The sequence below is a fragment of the Gasterosteus aculeatus genome, chromosome 5 (genome assembly GCF_964276395.1).
Source record: "Gasterosteus aculeatus chromosome 5, fGasAcu3.hap1.1, whole genome shotgun sequence".
NCBI classification, from domain to species: Eukaryota; Metazoa; Chordata; class Actinopteri; order Perciformes; family Gasterosteidae; genus Gasterosteus; species Gasterosteus aculeatus.
This window is the reverse complement of record NC_135692.1, coordinates 2152010-2167533: the sequence shown is the minus strand read 5'-3', so window position 1 is coordinate 2167533 and position 15524 is coordinate 2152010. Positions and strand designations below refer to the sequence as shown.

General features: G+C 41.0%; 43 non-coding genes across 43 annotated transcripts; 42 read left to right on the top strand and 1 right to left on the bottom strand.

Moving 5' to 3' along the window:
- Window positions 1-49: 49 nt before the first annotated feature.
- On the top strand, window positions 50-122 carry trnaa-cgc (transfer RNA alanine (anticodon CGC)). Its single transcript has one exon. It is a non-coding gene; the product is annotated as a tRNA-Ala (tRNA).
- Window positions 123-367: 245 nt separating this feature from the next.
- Window positions 368-449, top strand: trnas-cga (transfer RNA serine (anticodon CGA)). Its single transcript has one exon. It is a non-coding gene; the product is annotated as a tRNA-Ser (tRNA).
- Window positions 450-1004: 555 nt separating this feature from the next.
- On the top strand, window positions 1005-1083 carry trnas-uga (transfer RNA serine (anticodon UGA)). Its single transcript has one exon. It is a non-coding gene; the product is annotated as a tRNA-Ser (tRNA).
- Window positions 1084-1338: 255 nt separating this feature from the next.
- On the top strand, window positions 1339-1410 carry trnaa-cgc (transfer RNA alanine (anticodon CGC)). The gene has a single exon. It is a non-coding gene; the product is annotated as a tRNA-Ala (tRNA).
- A 245-nt stretch (window positions 1411-1655) lies between these two features.
- On the top strand, window positions 1656-1737 carry trnas-uga (transfer RNA serine (anticodon UGA)). Its single transcript has one exon. It is a non-coding gene; the product is annotated as a tRNA-Ser (tRNA).
- Window positions 1738-1991: 254 nt separating this feature from the next.
- Window positions 1992-2063, top strand: trnaa-cgc (transfer RNA alanine (anticodon CGC)). The gene has a single exon. It is a non-coding gene; the product is annotated as a tRNA-Ala (tRNA).
- Window positions 2064-2301: 238 nt separating this feature from the next.
- trnas-uga (transfer RNA serine (anticodon UGA)) lies at window positions 2302-2380 on the top strand. The gene has a single exon. It is a non-coding gene; the product is annotated as a tRNA-Ser (tRNA).
- Window positions 2381-3270: 890 nt separating this feature from the next.
- trnaa-cgc (transfer RNA alanine (anticodon CGC)) lies at window positions 3271-3342 on the top strand. The gene has a single exon. It is a non-coding gene; the product is annotated as a tRNA-Ala (tRNA).
- Window positions 3343-3587: 245 nt separating this feature from the next.
- trnas-cga (transfer RNA serine (anticodon CGA)) lies at window positions 3588-3669 on the top strand. Its single transcript has one exon. It is a non-coding gene; the product is annotated as a tRNA-Ser (tRNA).
- Window positions 3670-3923: 254 nt separating this feature from the next.
- On the top strand, window positions 3924-3995 carry trnaa-cgc (transfer RNA alanine (anticodon CGC)). The gene has a single exon. It is a non-coding gene; the product is annotated as a tRNA-Ala (tRNA).
- A 245-nt stretch (window positions 3996-4240) lies between these two features.
- Window positions 4241-4322, top strand: trnas-cga (transfer RNA serine (anticodon CGA)). Its single transcript has one exon. It is a non-coding gene; the product is annotated as a tRNA-Ser (tRNA).
- A 254-nt stretch (window positions 4323-4576) lies between these two features.
- trnaa-ugc (transfer RNA alanine (anticodon UGC)) lies at window positions 4577-4648 on the top strand. The gene has a single exon. It is a non-coding gene; the product is annotated as a tRNA-Ala (tRNA).
- A 245-nt stretch (window positions 4649-4893) lies between these two features.
- Window positions 4894-4975, top strand: trnas-uga (transfer RNA serine (anticodon UGA)). The gene has a single exon. It is a non-coding gene; the product is annotated as a tRNA-Ser (tRNA).
- Window positions 4976-5230: 255 nt separating this feature from the next.
- trnaa-cgc (transfer RNA alanine (anticodon CGC)) lies at window positions 5231-5303 on the top strand. The gene has a single exon. It is a non-coding gene; the product is annotated as a tRNA-Ala (tRNA).
- A 245-nt stretch (window positions 5304-5548) lies between these two features.
- On the top strand, window positions 5549-5630 carry trnas-uga (transfer RNA serine (anticodon UGA)). The gene has a single exon. It is a non-coding gene; the product is annotated as a tRNA-Ser (tRNA).
- A 254-nt stretch (window positions 5631-5884) lies between these two features.
- Window positions 5885-5956, top strand: trnaa-cgc (transfer RNA alanine (anticodon CGC)). Its single transcript has one exon. It is a non-coding gene; the product is annotated as a tRNA-Ala (tRNA).
- A 245-nt stretch (window positions 5957-6201) lies between these two features.
- On the top strand, window positions 6202-6283 carry trnas-cga (transfer RNA serine (anticodon CGA)). Its single transcript has one exon. It is a non-coding gene; the product is annotated as a tRNA-Ser (tRNA).
- A 254-nt stretch (window positions 6284-6537) lies between these two features.
- trnaa-cgc (transfer RNA alanine (anticodon CGC)) lies at window positions 6538-6609 on the top strand. The gene has a single exon. It is a non-coding gene; the product is annotated as a tRNA-Ala (tRNA).
- Window positions 6610-6854: 245 nt separating this feature from the next.
- trnas-cga (transfer RNA serine (anticodon CGA)) lies at window positions 6855-6936 on the top strand. Its single transcript has one exon. It is a non-coding gene; the product is annotated as a tRNA-Ser (tRNA).
- Window positions 6937-7190: 254 nt separating this feature from the next.
- Window positions 7191-7262, top strand: trnaa-ugc (transfer RNA alanine (anticodon UGC)). Its single transcript has one exon. It is a non-coding gene; the product is annotated as a tRNA-Ala (tRNA).
- Window positions 7263-7507: 245 nt separating this feature from the next.
- On the top strand, window positions 7508-7589 carry trnas-uga (transfer RNA serine (anticodon UGA)). The gene has a single exon. It is a non-coding gene; the product is annotated as a tRNA-Ser (tRNA).
- Window positions 7590-7844: 255 nt separating this feature from the next.
- On the top strand, window positions 7845-7917 carry trnaa-cgc (transfer RNA alanine (anticodon CGC)). The gene has a single exon. It is a non-coding gene; the product is annotated as a tRNA-Ala (tRNA).
- A 245-nt stretch (window positions 7918-8162) lies between these two features.
- trnas-uga (transfer RNA serine (anticodon UGA)) lies at window positions 8163-8244 on the top strand. Its single transcript has one exon. It is a non-coding gene; the product is annotated as a tRNA-Ser (tRNA).
- A 254-nt stretch (window positions 8245-8498) lies between these two features.
- On the top strand, window positions 8499-8570 carry trnaa-cgc (transfer RNA alanine (anticodon CGC)). The gene has a single exon. It is a non-coding gene; the product is annotated as a tRNA-Ala (tRNA).
- Window positions 8571-8815: 245 nt separating this feature from the next.
- trnas-uga (transfer RNA serine (anticodon UGA)) lies at window positions 8816-8897 on the top strand. Its single transcript has one exon. It is a non-coding gene; the product is annotated as a tRNA-Ser (tRNA).
- Window positions 8898-9151: 254 nt separating this feature from the next.
- trnaa-cgc (transfer RNA alanine (anticodon CGC)) lies at window positions 9152-9223 on the top strand. The gene has a single exon. It is a non-coding gene; the product is annotated as a tRNA-Ala (tRNA).
- Window positions 9224-9468: 245 nt separating this feature from the next.
- trnas-cga (transfer RNA serine (anticodon CGA)) lies at window positions 9469-9550 on the top strand. The gene has a single exon. It is a non-coding gene; the product is annotated as a tRNA-Ser (tRNA).
- A 555-nt stretch (window positions 9551-10105) lies between these two features.
- Window positions 10106-10184, top strand: trnas-uga (transfer RNA serine (anticodon UGA)). Its single transcript has one exon. It is a non-coding gene; the product is annotated as a tRNA-Ser (tRNA).
- Window positions 10185-10439: 255 nt separating this feature from the next.
- trnaa-cgc (transfer RNA alanine (anticodon CGC)) lies at window positions 10440-10511 on the top strand. Its single transcript has one exon. It is a non-coding gene; the product is annotated as a tRNA-Ala (tRNA).
- A 245-nt stretch (window positions 10512-10756) lies between these two features.
- On the top strand, window positions 10757-10838 carry trnas-cga (transfer RNA serine (anticodon CGA)). Its single transcript has one exon. It is a non-coding gene; the product is annotated as a tRNA-Ser (tRNA).
- A 518-nt stretch (window positions 10839-11356) lies between these two features.
- On the bottom strand, window positions 11357-11429 carry trnaa-cgc (transfer RNA alanine (anticodon CGC)). Its single transcript has one exon. It is a non-coding gene; the product is annotated as a tRNA-Ala (tRNA).
- Window positions 11430-11780: 351 nt separating this feature from the next.
- Window positions 11781-11852, top strand: trnaa-ugc (transfer RNA alanine (anticodon UGC)). Its single transcript has one exon. It is a non-coding gene; the product is annotated as a tRNA-Ala (tRNA).
- A 245-nt stretch (window positions 11853-12097) lies between these two features.
- On the top strand, window positions 12098-12179 carry trnas-uga (transfer RNA serine (anticodon UGA)). Its single transcript has one exon. It is a non-coding gene; the product is annotated as a tRNA-Ser (tRNA).
- Window positions 12180-12434: 255 nt separating this feature from the next.
- Window positions 12435-12506, top strand: trnaa-cgc (transfer RNA alanine (anticodon CGC)). The gene has a single exon. It is a non-coding gene; the product is annotated as a tRNA-Ala (tRNA).
- A 245-nt stretch (window positions 12507-12751) lies between these two features.
- Window positions 12752-12833, top strand: trnas-cga (transfer RNA serine (anticodon CGA)). Its single transcript has one exon. It is a non-coding gene; the product is annotated as a tRNA-Ser (tRNA).
- A 254-nt stretch (window positions 12834-13087) lies between these two features.
- On the top strand, window positions 13088-13159 carry trnaa-ugc (transfer RNA alanine (anticodon UGC)). Its single transcript has one exon. It is a non-coding gene; the product is annotated as a tRNA-Ala (tRNA).
- A 245-nt stretch (window positions 13160-13404) lies between these two features.
- On the top strand, window positions 13405-13486 carry trnas-uga (transfer RNA serine (anticodon UGA)). Its single transcript has one exon. It is a non-coding gene; the product is annotated as a tRNA-Ser (tRNA).
- Window positions 13487-13740: 254 nt separating this feature from the next.
- On the top strand, window positions 13741-13812 carry trnaa-cgc (transfer RNA alanine (anticodon CGC)). Its single transcript has one exon. It is a non-coding gene; the product is annotated as a tRNA-Ala (tRNA).
- Window positions 13813-14057: 245 nt separating this feature from the next.
- On the top strand, window positions 14058-14139 carry trnas-cga (transfer RNA serine (anticodon CGA)). The gene has a single exon. It is a non-coding gene; the product is annotated as a tRNA-Ser (tRNA).
- A 254-nt stretch (window positions 14140-14393) lies between these two features.
- Window positions 14394-14465, top strand: trnaa-ugc (transfer RNA alanine (anticodon UGC)). The gene has a single exon. It is a non-coding gene; the product is annotated as a tRNA-Ala (tRNA).
- Window positions 14466-14710: 245 nt separating this feature from the next.
- Window positions 14711-14792, top strand: trnas-uga (transfer RNA serine (anticodon UGA)). The gene has a single exon. It is a non-coding gene; the product is annotated as a tRNA-Ser (tRNA).
- A 255-nt stretch (window positions 14793-15047) lies between these two features.
- On the top strand, window positions 15048-15119 carry trnaa-cgc (transfer RNA alanine (anticodon CGC)). The gene has a single exon. It is a non-coding gene; the product is annotated as a tRNA-Ala (tRNA).
- A 245-nt stretch (window positions 15120-15364) lies between these two features.
- trnas-cga (transfer RNA serine (anticodon CGA)) lies at window positions 15365-15446 on the top strand. Its single transcript has one exon. It is a non-coding gene; the product is annotated as a tRNA-Ser (tRNA).
- The last annotated feature ends 78 nt before the right edge of the window (window positions 15447-15524 follow it).

Below are 15524 nucleotides of genomic sequence, written 5' to 3'. Positions count from 1 at the left end.
ACTTTTTCCTTTATATACGGAAAATAAAGCAATTTTTGCCAATTTTGCAGGGGATGTAGCTCAGTGGTAGAGCGCATGCTTCGCATGTATGAGGTCGCTGGGTTCAATCCCCGGCATCTCCATTAGATATTATGCTGAAATTTAAAAGGTGTTTCTGCTAAGTTGTTGGGAAATCTGATGATATGAGGAGCCATCAAATGTACCGTCCAACAAGGGAAAAAAAGCACCAACTATAATTTACCAAGTAAATACCACATCCTTACCTAATTATGTGTGTTCCAGAATTGTTCACATGGCAGTCTATATATCAGCCACTTAGCCAGTATCTGATATTTGTGAAAAGTCGATTTTATTTTCAACATTGTAGGTTGTTGTGGCCGAGAGGTTAAGGCGATGGACTCGAAATCCATTGGGGTCTCCCCGCGCAGGTTCGAGTCCTGCCAGCAACGAAAATCACCTTAGAGCGCTCCGTTCCGAGCAAAGAGCAATTTTTGAGTCATTTTTTGATCTCCACACGTCAAAGTCCAGCTTTGAAAGTCCAAATTCGCAAGGATTTTTATTTAAAGTGATGCATTCAGTCTTCCCAAGTTGGCTTTCTGCCAGTCATAGTAGGTTTTCCCTTGGAAACGTCCCCATTCATTCTTCTTTTCTCACACTTTTTCCTTTATATACGGAAAATAAAGCAATTTTTGCCAATTTTGCAGGGGATGTAGCTCAGTGGTAGAGCGCATGTATGAGGTCCTGGGTTCAATCCCCGGCATCTCCATTAGATATTATGCTGAAATTTAAAAGGTGTTTCTGCTAAGTTGTTGGGAAATCTGATGATATGAGGAGCCATCAAATGTACCGTCCAACAAGGGAAAAAAAGCACCAACTATAATTTACCAAGTAAATACCACATCCTTACCTAATTATGTGTGTTCCAGAATTGTTCACATGGCAGTCTATATATCAGCCACTTAGCCAGTATCTGATATTTGTGAAAAGTCGATTTTATTTTCAACATTGTGGCCGAGAGGTTAAGGCGATGGACTTGAAATCCTTTGGGGTCTCCCCGCGCAGGTTCGAGTCCTGCCAGCAACGAAATTCACTTTAGAGCGCTCTGGTCTGAGCAAAGAGTCATTTTTTGAGTCATTTTGTGATCTCCATACGTTAAAGTCCCACTTTGAAAGTCCAAATTCCCAAGGATTTTTATTTAAAGTGATGCATTCAGTCTTCCCAAGTTGGCTTTCTGCCAGTCATAGTAGGTTTTCGCTTGGAAACATCGGCATTCATTCTTTTTTTCTCACACTTCTTCCTTTATATACGGAAAACAAAGTAATTTTTGCCAATTTTGCAGGGGATGTAGCTCAGTGGTAGAGCGCATGCTTCGCATGTATGAGGTCCTGGGTTCAATCCCCAGCATCTCCATTAGATATTATGCTCAAATTTAAAAGGTGTTTCTGCTAAGTTGTTGGGAAATCTCATGATATGAGGAGCCATCAAATGTACCGTCCAACAAGGGAAAAAAAGCACCAACTATAATTTACCAAGTAAATACCACACCCTTACCTAATTATGTGTGTTCCAGAATTGTTCACATGGCAGTCTATATATCAGTCACTTATCCAGTATCTGATATTTCCGAAAAGTTGATTTTATTTTCAACATTGTGGGTTGTTGTGGCCGAGAGGTTAAGGCGATGGACTTGAAATCCATTGGGGTCTCCCCGCGCAGGTTCGAGTCCTGCCAGCAACGAAATTCACCTTAGAGCGCTCCGTTCCCAGCAAAGAGTAATTTTTGAGTCATTTTTTGATCTCCATACGTTAAAGTCCAGCTTTGAAAGTCCAAATTCCCTTGGATTTTTATTTAAAGTGATGCATTCAGTCTTCCCAAGTTGGCTTTCTGCCAGTCATAGTAGGTTTTCCCTTGGAAACGTCCCCATTCATTCTTCTTTTCTCACACTTTTTCCTTTATATACGGAAAATAAAGCAATTTTTGCCAATTTTGCAGGGGATGTAGCTCAGTGGTAGAGCGCATGCTTCGCATGTATGAGGTCCTGGGTTCAATCCCCGGCATCTCCATTAGATATTATGCTGAAATTTAAAAGGTGTTTCTGCTAAGTTGTTGGGAAATCTGATGATATGAGGAGCCATCAAATGTACCGTCCAACAAGGGAAAAAAAGCACCAACTATAATTTACCAAGTAAATACCACATCCTTACCTAATTATGTGTGTTCCAGAATTGTTCACATGGCAGTCTATATATCAGCCACTTAGCCAGTATCTGATATTTGTGAAAAGTCGATTTTATTTTCAACATTGTGGCCGAGAGGTTAAGGCGATGGACTTGAAATCCTTTGGGGTCTCCCCGCGCAGGTTCGAGTCCTGCCAGCAACGAAAATAGCTTTAGAGCGCTCTGGTCCAAGCAAAGAGTCATTTTTTGAGTCATTTTTTGATCTCCATACGTTAAAGTCCAGCTTTGAAAGTCCAAATTCCCAAGGATTTTTATTTAAAGTGATGCATTCAGTCTTCCCAAGTTGGCTTTCTGCCAGTCATAGTAGGTTTTCCCTTGGAAACGTCCCCATTCATTCTTCTTTTCTCACACTTTTTCCTTTATATACGGAAAATAAAGCAATTTTTGCCAATTTTGCAGGGGATGTAGCTCAGTGGTAGAGCGCATGTATGAGGTCCTGGGTTCAATCCCCGGCATCTCCATTAGATATTATGCTGAAATTTAAAAGGTGTTTCTGCTAAGTTGTTGGGAAATCTGATGATATGAGGAGCCATCAAATGTACCGTCCAACAAGGGAAAAAAAGCACCAACTATAATTTACCAAGTAAATACCACATCCTTACCTAATTATGTGTGTTCCAGAATTGTTCACATGGCAGTCTATATATCAGCCACTTAGCCAGTATCTGATATTTGTGAAAAGTCGATTTTATTTTCAACATTGTGTCCGAGAGGTTAAGGCGATGGACTTGAAATCCTTTGGGGTCTCCCCGCGCAGGTTCGAGTCCTGCCAGCAACGAAAATAGCTTTAGAGCGCTCTGGTCCAAGCAAAGAGTCATTTTTTGAGTCATTTTTTGATCTCCATACGTTAAAGTCCAGCTTTGAAAGTCCAAATTCCCTTGGATTTTTATTTAAAGTGATGCATTCAGTCTTCCCAAGTTGGCTTTCTGCCAGTCATAGTAGGTTTTCCCTTGGAAACGTCCCCATTCATTCTTCTTTTCTCACACTTTTTCCTTTATATACGGAAAATAAAGCAATTTTTGCCAATTTTGCAGGGGATGTAGCTCAGTGGTAGAGCGCATGCTTCGCATGTATGAGGTCCTGGGTTCAATCCCCGGCATCTCCATTAGATATTATGCTGAAATTTAAAAGGTGTTTCTGCTAAGTTGTTGGGAAATCTAATGATATGAGGAGCCATCAAATGTACCGTCCAACAAGGGAAAAAAAGCACCAACTATAATTTACCAAGTAAATACCACATCCTTACCTAATTATGTGTGTTCCAGAATTGTTCACATGGCAGTCTATATATCAGCCACTTAGCCAGTATCTGATATTTGTGAAAAGTCGATTTTATTTTCAACATTGTGGGTTGTTGTGGCTGAGAGGTTAAGGCGATGGACTCGAAATCCATTGGGGTCTCCCCGCGCAGGTTCGAGTCCTGCCAGCAACGAAAATCACCTTAGAGCGCTCCGTTCCGAGCAAAGAGTAATTTTTGAGTAATTTTTTGATCTCCACACGTCAAAGTCCAGCTTTGAAAGTCCAAATTCGCAAGGATTTTTATTTAAAGTGATGCATTCAGTCTTCCCAAGTTGGCTTTCTGCCAGTCATAGTAGGTTTTCCCTTGGAAACGTCCCCATTCATTCTTCTTTTCTCACACTTTTTCCTTTATATACGGAAAATAAAGCAATTTTTGCCAATTTTGCAGGGGATGTAGCTCAGTGGTAGAGCGCATGCTTCGCATGTATGAGGTCCTGGGTTCAATCCCCGGCATCTCCATTAGATATTATGCTGAAATTTAAAAGGTGTTTCTGCTAAGTTGTTGGGAAATCTGATGATATGAGGAGCCATCAAATGTACCGTCCAACAAGGGAAAAAAAGCACCAACTATAATTTACCAAGTAAATACCACATCCTTACCTAATTATGTGTGTTGCAGAATTGTTCACATGGCAGTCTATATATCAGCCACTTAGCCAGTATCTGATATTTGTGAAAAGTCGATTTTTTTTTCAACATTGCGGATTGTTGTGGCCGAGAGGTTAAGGCGATGGACTCGAAATCCATTGGGGTCTCCCCGCGCAGGTTCGAGTCCTGCCAGCAACGAAAATCACCTTAGAGCGCTCCGTTCCGAGCAAAGAGTCATTTTTGAGTCATTTTTTGATCTCCACACGTCAAAGTCCAACTTTGAAAGTCCAAATTCCCAAGGATTTTTATTTAAAGTGATGCATTCAGTCTTCCCAAGTTGGCTTTCTGCCAGTCATAGTAGGTTTTCGCTTGGAAACATCGGCATTCATTCTTTTTTTCTCACACTTCTTCCTTTATATACGGAAAACAAAGTAATATTTGCCAATTTTGCAGGGGATGTAGCTCAGTGGTAGAGCGCATGCTTTGCATGTATGAGGTCCTGGGTTCAATCCCCAGCATCTCCATTAGATATTATGCTTAAAGTTAAAAGGTGTTTCTGCTAAGTTGTTGGGAAATCTCATGATATGAGGAGCCATCAAATGTACCGTCCAACAAGGGAAAAAAAGCACCAACTATAATTTACCAAGTAAATACCACACCCTTACCTAATTATGTGTGTTCCAGAATTGTTCACATGGCAGTCTACATATCAGCCACTTATCCAGTATCTGATATTTCCGAAAAGTTGATTTTATTTTCATCATTGTGGGTTGTTGTGGCCGAGAGGTTAAGGCGATGGACTTGAAATCCATTGGGGTCTCCCCGCGCAGGTTCGAGTCCTGCCAGCAACGAAAATAGCTTTAGAGCGCTCTGGTCCGAGCAAAGAGTCATTTTTTGAGTCATTTTGTGATCTCCATACGTTAAAGTCCCACTTTGAAAGTCCAAATTCCCAAGGATTTTTATTTAAAGTGATGCATTCAGTCTTTCCAGGTTGGCTTTCTGCCAGTCATAGTAGGTTTTCCCTTGGAAACGTCCCCATTCATTCTTCTTTTCTCACACTTTTTCCTTTATATACGGAAAATAAAGCAATTTTTGCCAATTTTGCAGGGGATGTAGCTCAGTGGTAGAGCGCATGCTTCGCATGTATGAGGTCGCTGGGTTCAATCCCCGGCATCTCCATTAGATATTATGCTGAAATTTAAAAGGTGTTTCTGCTAAGTTGTTGGGAAATCTCATGATATGAGGAGCCATCAAATGTACCGTCCAACAAGGGAAAAAAAGCACCAACTATAATTTACCAAGTAAATACCACACCCTTACCTAATTATGTGTGTTCCAGAATTGTTCACATGGCAGTCTATATATCAGCCACTTATCCAGTATCTGATATTTCCGAAAAGTTGATTTTATTTTCAACATTGTGGGTTGTTGTGGCCGAGAGGTTAAGGCGATGGACTTGAAATCCATTGGGGTCTCCCCGCGCAGGTTCGAGTCCTGCCAGCAACGAAATTCACCTTAGAGCGCTCCGTTCCCAGCAAAGAGTAATTTTTGAGTAATTTTTTGATCTCCACACGTCAAAGTCCAACTTTGAAAGTCCAAATTCCCAAGGATTTTTATTTAAAGTGATGCATTCAGTCTTCCCAAGTTGGCTTTCTGCCAGTCATAGTAGGTTTTCCCTTGGAAACGTCCCCATTCATTCTTCTTCTCTCACACTTTTTCCTTTATATACGGAAAATAAAGCAATTTTTGCCAATTTTGCAGGGGATGTAGCTCAGTGGTAGAGCGCATGCTTCGCATGTATGAGGTCCTGGGTTCAATCCCCAGCATCTCCATTAGATATTATGCTGAAATTTAAAAGGTGTTTCTGCTAAGTTGTTGGGAAATCTAATGATATGAGGAGCCATCAAATGTACCGTCCAACAAGGGAAAAAAAGCACCAACTATAATTTACCAAGTAAATACCACATCCTTACCTAATTATGTGTGTTCCAGAATTGTTCACATGGCAGTCTATATATCAGCCACTTAGCCAGTATCTGATATTTGTGAAAAGTCGATTTTATTTTCAACATTGTGGGTTGTTGTGGCTGAGAGGTTAAGGCGATGGACTCGAAATCCATTGGGGTCTCCCCGCGCAGGTTCGAGTCCTGCCAGCAACGAAAATCACCTTAGAGCGCTCCGTTCCGAGCAAAGAGTAATTTTTGAGTAATTTTTTGATCTCCACACGTCAAAGTCCAGCTTTGAAAGTCCAAATTCGCAAGGATTTTTATTTAAAGTGATGCATTCAGTCTTCCCAAGTTGGCTTTCTGCCAGTCATAGTAGGTTTTCCCTTGGAAACGTCCCCATTCATTCTTCTTTTCTCACACTTTTTCCTTTATATACGGAAAATAAAGCAATTTTTGCCAATTTTGCAGGGGATGTAGCTCAGTGGTAGAGCGCATGCTTCGCATGTATGAGGTCCTGGGTTCAATCCCCGGCATCTCCATTAGATATTATGCTGAAATTTAAAAGGTGTTTCTGCTAAGTTGTTGGGAAATCTGATGATATGAGGAGCCATCAAATGTACCGTCCAACAAGGGAAAAAAAGCACCAACTATAATTTACCAAGTAAATACCACATCCTTACCTAATTATGTGTGTTGCAGAATTGTTCACATGGCAGTCTATATATCAGCCACTTAGCCAGTATCTGATATTTGTGAAAAGTCGATTTTTTTTTCAACATTGCGGATTGTTGTGGCCGAGAGGTTAAGGCGATGGACTCGAAATCCATTGGGGTCTCCCCGCGCAGGTTCGAGTCCTGCCAGCAACGAAAATCACCTTAGAGCGCTCCGTTCCGAGCAAAGAGTCATTTTTGAGTCATTTTTTGATCTCCACACGTCAAAGTCCAACTTTGAAAGTCCAAATTCCCAAGGATTTTTATTTAAAGTGATGCATTCAGTCTTCCCAAGTTGGCTTTCTGCCAGTCATAGTAGGTTTTCGCTTGGAAACATCGGCATTCATTCTTTTTTTCTCACACTTCTTCCTTTATATACGGAAAACAAAGTAATATTTGCCAATTTTGCAGGGGATGTAGCTCAGTGGTAGAGCGCATGCTTTGCATGTATGAGGTCCTGGGTTCAATCCCCAGCATCTCCATTAGATATTATGCTTAAAGTTAAAAGGTGTTTCTGCTAAGTTGTTGGGAAATCTCATGATATGAGGAGCCATCAAATGTACCGTCCAACAAGGGAAAAAAAGCACCAACTATAATTTACCAAGTAAATACCACACCCTTACCTAATTATGTGTGTTCCAGAATTGTTCACATGGCAGTCTACATATCAGCCACTTATCCAGTATCTGATATTTCCGAAAAGTTGATTTTATTTTCATCATTGTGGGTTGTTGTGGCCGAGAGGTTAAGGCGATGGACTTGAAATCCATTGGGGTCTCCCCGCGCAGGTTCGAGTCCTGCCAGCAACGAAAATAGCTTTAGAGCGCTCTGGTCCGAGCAAAGAGTCATTTTTTGAGTCATTTTGTGATCTCCATACGTTAAAGTCCCACTTTGAAAGTCCAAATTCCCAAGGATTTTTATTTAAAGTGATGCATTCAGTCTTTCCAGGTTGGCTTTCTGCCAGTCATAGTAGGTTTTCCCTTGGAAACGTCCCCATTCATTCTTCTTTTCTCACACTTTTTCCTTTATATACGGAAAATAAAGCAATTTTTGCCAATTTTGCAGGGGATGTAGCTCAGTGGTAGAGCGCATGCTTCGCATGTATGAGGTCGCTGGGTTCAATCCCCGGCATCTCCATTAGATATTATGCTGAAATTTAAAAGGTGTTTCTGCTAAGTTGTTGGGAAATCTCATGATATGAGGAGCCATCAAATGTACCGTCCAACAAGGGAAAAAAAGCACCAACTATAATTTACCAAGTAAATACCACACCCTTACCTAATTATGTGTGTTCCAGAATTGTTCACATGGCAGTCTATATATCAGCCACTTATCCAGTATCTGATATTTCCGAAAAGTTGATTTTATTTTCAACATTGTGGGTTGTTGTGGCCGAGAGGTTAAGGCGATGGACTTGAAATCCATTGGGGTCTCCCCGCGCAGGTTCGAGTCCTGCCAGCAACGAAATTCACCTTAGAGCGCTCCGTTCCCAGCAAAGAGTAATTTTTGAGTAATTTTTTGATCTCCACACGTCAAAGTCCAACTTTGAAAGTCCAAATTCCCAAGGATTTTTATTTAAAGTGATGCATTCAGTCTTCCCAAGTTGGCTTTCTGCCAGTCATAGTAGGTTTTCCCTTGGAAACGTCCCCATTCATTCTTCTTCTCTCACACTTTTTCCTTTATATACGGAAAATAAAGCAATTTTTGCCAATTTTGCAGGGGATGTAGCTCAGTGGTAGAGCGCATGCTTCGCATGTATGAGGTCCTGGGTTCAATCCCCAGCATCTCCATTAGATATTATGCTGAAATTTAAAAGGTGTTTCTGCTAAGTTGTTGGGAAATCTCATGATATGAGGAGCCATCAAATGTACCGTCCAACAAGGGAAAAAAAGCACCAACTATAATTTACCAAGTAAATACCACACCCTTACCTAATTATGTGTGTTCCAGAATTGTTCACATGGCAGTCTACATATCAGCCACTTATCCAGTATCTGATATTTCCGAAAAGTCGATTTTATTTTCAACATTGTGGGTTGTTGTGGCCGAGAGGTTAAGGCGATGGACTTGAAATCCATTGGGGTCTCCCCGCGCAGGTTCGAGTCCTGCCAGCAACGAAATTCACCTTAGAGCGCTCCGTTCCCAGCAAAGAGTAATTTTTGAGTAATTTTTTGATATCCACACGTCAAAGTCCAGCTTTGAAAGTCCAAATTCCCAAGGATTTTTATTTAAAGTTATGCATTCAGTCTTCCCAAGTTGGCTTTCTGCCAGTCATAGTAGGTTTTCCCTTGGAAACGTCCCCATTCATTCTTCTTTTCTCACACTTTTTCCTTTATATACGGAAAATAAAGCAATTTTTGCCAATTTTGCAGGGGATGTAGCTCAGTGGTAGAGCGCATGCTTCGCATGTATGAGGTCCTGGCTTCAATCCCCGGCATCTCCATTAGATATTATGCTGAAATTTAAAAGGTGTTTCTGCTAAGTTGTTGGGAAATCTGATGATATGAGGAGCCATCAAATGTACCGTCCAACAAGGGAAAAAAAGCACCAACTATAATTTACCAAGTAAATACCACATCCTTACCTAATTATGTGTGTTCCAGAATTGTTCACATGGCAGTCTATATATCAGCCACTTAGCCAGTATCTGATATTTGTGAAAAGTCGATTTTATTTTCAACATTGTGGGTTGTTGTGGCCGAGAGGTTAAGGCGATGGACTCGAAATCCATTGGGGTCTCCCCGCGCAGGTTCGAGTCCTGCCAGCAACGAAAATCACCTTAGAGCGCTCCGTTCCGAGCAAAGAGCAATTTTTGAGTCATTTTTTGATCTCCACACGTCAAAGTCCAGCTTTGAAAGTCCAAATTCGCAAGGATTTTTATTTAAAGTGATGCATTCAGTCTTCCCAAGTTGGCTTTCTGCCAGTCATAGTAGGTTTTCCCTTGGAAACGTCCCCATTCATTCTTCTTTTCTCACACTTTTTCCTTTATATACGGAAAATAAAGCAATTTTTGCCAATTTTGCAGGGGATGTAGCTCAGTGGTAGAGCGCATGTATGAGGTCCTGGGTTCAATCCCCGGCATCTCCATTAGATATTATGCTGAAATTTAAAAGGTGTTTCTGCTAAGTTGTTGGGAAATCTCATGATATGAGGAGCCATCAAATGTACCGTCCAACAAGGGAAAAAAAGCACCAACTATAATTTACCAAGTAAATACCACATCCTTACCTAATTATGTGTGTTCCAGAATTGTTCACATGGCAGTCTATATATCAGCCACTTAGCCAGTATCTGATATTTGTGAAAAGTCGATTTTATTTTCAACATTGTGGCCGAGAGGTTAAGGCGATGGACTTGAAATCCTTTGGGGTCTCCCCGCGCAGGTTCGAGTCCTGCCAGCAACGAAAATAGCTTTAGAGCGCTCTGGTCCAAGCAAAGAGTCATTTTTTGAGTCATTTTTTGATCTCCACACGTCAAAGTCCAGCTTTGAAAGTCCAAATTCCCTTGGATTTTTATTTAAAGTGATGCATTCAGTCTTCCCAAGTTGGCTTTCTGCCAGTCATAGTAGGTTTTCCCTTGGAAACGTCCCCATTCATTCTTCTTTTCTCACACTTTTTCCTTTATATACGGAAAATAAAGCAATTTTTGCCAATTTTGCAGGGGATGTAGCTCAGTGGTAGAGCGCATGCTTCGCATGTATGAGGTCCTGGGTTCAATCCCCGGCATCTCCATTAGATATTATGCTGAAATTTAAAAGGTGTTTCTGCTAAGTTGTTGGGAAATCTGATGATATGAGGAGCCATCAAATGTACCGTCCAACAAGGGAAAAAAAGCACCAACTATAATTTACCAAGTAAATACCACATCCTTACCTAATTATGTGTGTTGCAGAATTGTTCACATGGCAGTCTATATATCAGCCACTTAGCCAGTATCTGATATTTGTGAAAAGTCGATTTTTTTTTCAACATTGCGGGTTGTTGTGGCCGAGAGGTTAAGGCGATGGACTCGAAATCCATTGGGGTCTCCCCGCGCAGGTTCGAGTCCTGCCAGCAACGAAAATCACCTTAGAGCGCTCCGTTCCGAGCAAAGAGTAATTTTTGAGTCATTTTTTGATCTCCACACGTCAAAGTCCAACTTTGAAAGTCCAAATTCCCAAGGATTTTTATTTAAAGTGATGCATTCAGTCTTCCCAAGTTGGCTTTCTGCCAGTCATAGTAGGTTTTCGCTTGGAAACATCGGCATTCATTCTTTTTTTCTCACACTTCTTCCTTTATATACGGAAAACAAAGTAATATTTGCCAATTTTGCAGGGGATGTAGCTCAGTGGGATAACGCATGCTTTGCATGTATGAGGTCCTGGGTTCAATCCCCAGCATCTCCATTAGATATTATGCTTAAAGTTAAAAGGTGTTTCTGCTAAGTTGTTGGGAAATCTCATGATATGAGGAGCTATGGTAAATTATAGTTGGTGCTTTTTTTCCCTTGTTGGACGGTACATTTGATGGCTCCTCATATCATGAGATTTCCCAACAACTTAGCAGAAACACCTTTTAAATTTCAGCATAATATCTAATGGAGATGCCGGGGATTGAACCCAGCGACCTCATACATGCGAAGCATGCGCTCTACCACTGAGCTACATCCCCTGCAAAATTGGCAAAAATTGCTTTATTTTCCGTATATAAAGGAAAAAGTGTGAGAAAAGAAGAGTGAATGGGGACGTTTCCAAGGGAAAACCTACTATGACTGGCAGAAAGCCAACTTGGGAAGACTGAATGCATCACTTTGGGAATTTTTTTGATCTCCACACGTCAAAGTCCAACTTTGAAAGTCCAAATTCCCAAGGATTTTTATTTAAAGTGATGCATTCAGTCTTCCCAAGTTGGCTTTCTGCCAGTCATAGTAGGTTTTCGCTTGGAAACATCGGCATTCATTCTTTTTTTCTCACACTTCTTCCTTTATATACGGAAAACAAAGTAATTTTTGCCAATTTTGCAGGGGATGTAGCTCAGTGGTAGAGCGCATGCTTTGCATGTATGAGGTCCTGGGTTCAATCCCCAGCATCTCCATTAGATATTATGCTCAAAGTTAAAAGGTGTTTCTGCTAAGTTGTTGGGAAATCTCATGATATGAGGAGCCATCAAATGTACCGTCCAACAAGGGAAAAAAAGCACCAACTATAATTTACCAAGTAAATACCACACCCTTACCTAATTATGTGTGTTCCAGAATTGTTCACATGGCAGTCTACATATCAGCCACTTATCCAGTATCTGATATTTCCGAAAAGTTGATTTTATTTTCAACATTGTGGGTTGTTGTGGCCGAGAGGTTAAGGCGATGGACTTGAAATCCATTGGGGTCTCCCCGCGCAGGTTCGAGTCCTGCCAGCAACGAAAATAGCTTTAGAGCGCTCTGGTCCGAGCAAAGAGTCATTTTTTGAGTCATTTTGTGATCTCCATACGTTAAAGTTCCACTTTGAAAGTCCAAATTCCCAAGGATTTTTATTTAAAGTGATGCATTCAGTCTTCCCAAGTTGGCTTTCTGCCAGTCATAGTAGGTTTTCCCTTGGAAACGTCCCCATTCATTCTTCTTTTCTCACACTTTTTCCTTTATATACGGAAAATAAAGCAATTTTTGCCAATTTTGCAGGGGATGTAGCTCAGTGGTAGAGCGCATGCTTCGCATGCATGAGGTCCTGGGTTCAATCCCCGGCATCTCCATTAGATATTATGCTGAAATTTAAAAGGTGTTTCTGCTAAGTTGTTGGGAAATCTGATGATATGAGGAGCCATCAAATGTACCGTCCAACAAGGGAAAAAAAGCACCAACTATAATTTACCAAGTAAATACCACATCCTTACCTAATTATGTGTGTTCCAGAATTGTTCACATGGCAGTCTATATATCAGCCACTTAGCCAGTATCTGATATTTGTGAAAAGTCGATTTTATTTTCAACATTGTGGGTTGTTGTGGCCGAGAGGTTAAGGCGATGGACTCGAAATCCATTGGGGTCTCCCCGCGCAGGTTCGAGTCCTGCCAGCAACGAAAATCACCTTAGAGCGCTCCGTTCCGAGCAAAGAGTAATTTTTGAGTAATTTTTTGATCTCCACACGTCAAAGTCCAACTTTGAAAGTCCAAATTCCCAAGGATTTTTATTTAAAGTGACGCATTCAGTCTTCCCAAGTTGGCTTTCTGCCAGTCATAGTAGGTTTTCGCTTGGAAACATCGGCATTCATTCTTTTTTTCTCACACTTCTTCCTTTATATACGGAAAACAAAGTAATTTTTGCCAATTTTGCAGGGGATGTAGCTCAGTGGTAGAGCGCATGCTTTGCATGTATGAGGTCCTGGGTTCAATCCCCAGCATCTCCATTAGATATTATGCTCAAAGTTAAAAGGTGTTTCTGCTAAGTTGTTGGGAAATCTCATGATATGAGGAGCCATCAAATGTACCGTCCAACAAGGGAAAAAAAGCACCAACTATAATTTACCAAGTAAATACCACACCCTTACCTAATTATGTGTGTTCCAGAATTGTTCACATGGCAGTCTACATATCAGCCACTTATCCAGTATCTGATATTTCCGAAAAGTTGATTTTATTTTCAACATTGTGGGTTGTTGTGGCCGAGAGGTTAAGGCGATGGACTTGAAATCCATTGGGGTCTCCCCGCGCAGGTTCGAGTCCTGCCAGCAACGAAAATAGCTTTAGAGCGCTCTGGTCCGAGCAAAGAGTCATTTTTGAGTAATTTTTTGATCTCCATACGTTAAAGTTCCACTTTGAAAGTCCAAATTCCCAAGGATTTTTATTTAAAGTGATGCATTCAGTCTTCCCAAGTTGGCTTTCTGCCAGTCATAGTAGGTTTTCCCTTGGAAACGTCCCCATTCATTCTTCTTTTCTCACACTTTTTCCTTTATATACGGAAAATAAAGCAATTTTTGCCAATTTTGCAGGGGATGTAGCTCAGTGGTAGAGCGCATGCTTCGCATGCATGAGGTCCTGGGTTCAATCCCCGGCATCTCCATTAGATATTATGCTGAAATTTAAAAGGTGTTTCTGCTAAGTTGTTGGGAAATCTGATGATATGAGGAGCCATCAAATGTACCGTCCAACAAGGGAAAAAAAGCACCAACTATAATTTACCAAGTAAATACCACATCCTTACCTAATTATGTGTGTTCCAGAATTGTTCACATGGCAGTCTATATATCAGCCACTTAGCCAGTATCTGATATTTGTGAAAAGTCGATTTTATTTTCAACATTGTGGGTTGTTGTGGCCGAGAGGTTAAGGCGATGGACTCGAAATCCATTGGGGTCTCCCCGCGCAGGTTCGAGTCCTGCCAGCAACGAAAATCACCTTAGAGCGCTCCGTTCCGAGCAAAGAGTAATTTTTGAGTAATTTTTTGATCTCCACACGTCAAAGTCCAACTTTGAAAGTCCAAATTCCCAAGGATTTTTATTTAAAGTGACGCATTCAGTCTTCCCAAGTTGGCTTTCTGCCAGTCATAGTAGGTTTTCGCTTGGAAACATCGGCATTCATTCTTTTTTTCTCACACTTCTTCCTTTATATACGGAAAACAAAGTAATTTTTGCCAATTTTGCAGGGGATGTAGCTCAGTGGTAGAGCGCATGCTTTGCATGTATGAGGTCCTGGGTTCAATCCCCAGCATCTCCATTAGATATTATGCTCAAAGTTAAAAGGTGTTTCTGCTAAGTTGTTGGGAAATCTCATGATATGAGGAGCCATCAAATGTACCGTCCAACAAGGGAAAAAAAGCACCAACTATAATTTACCAAGTAAATACCACACCCTTACCTAATTATGTGTGTTCCAGAATTGTTCACATGGCAGTCTACATATCAGCCACTTATCCAGTATCTGATATTTCCGAAAAGTTGATTTTATTTTCAACATTGTGGGTTGTTGTGGCCGAGAGGTTAAGGCGATGGACTTGAAATCCATTGGGGTCTCCCCGCGCAGGTTCGAGTCCTGCCAGCAACGAAAATAGCTTTAGAGCGCTCTGGTCCGAGCAAAGAGTCATTTTTTGAGTCATTTTGTGATCTCCATACGTTAAAGTTCCACTTTGAAAGTCCAAATTCCCAAGGATTTTTATTTAAAGTGATGCATTCAGTCTTCCCAAGTTGGCTTTCTGCCAGTCATAGTAGGTTTTCCCTTGGAAACGTCCCCATTCATTCTTCTTTTCTCACACTTTTTCCTTTATATACGGAAAATAAAGCAATTTTTGCCAATTTTGCAGGGGATGTAGCTCAGTGGTAGAGCGCATGCTTCGCATGCATGAGGTCCTGGGTTCAATCCCCGGCATCTCCATTAGATATTATGCTGAAATTTAAAAGGTGTTTCTGCTAAGTTGTTGGGAAATCTGATGATATGAGGAGCCATCAAATGTACCGTCCAACAAGGGAAAAAAAGCACCAACTATAATTTACCAAGTAAATACCACATCCTTACCTAATTATGTGTGTTCCAGAATTGTTCACATGGCAGTCTATATATCAGCCACTTAGCCAGTATCTGATATTTGTGAAAAGTCGATTTTATTTTCAACATTGTGGGTTGTTGTGGCCGAGAGGTTAAGGCGATGGACTCGAAATCCATTGGGGTCTCCCCGCGCAGGTTCGAGTCCTGCCAGCAACGAAAATCACCTTAGAGCGCTCCGTTCCGAGCAAAGAGTAATTTTTGAGTAATTTTTTGATCTCCACACGTCAAAGTCCA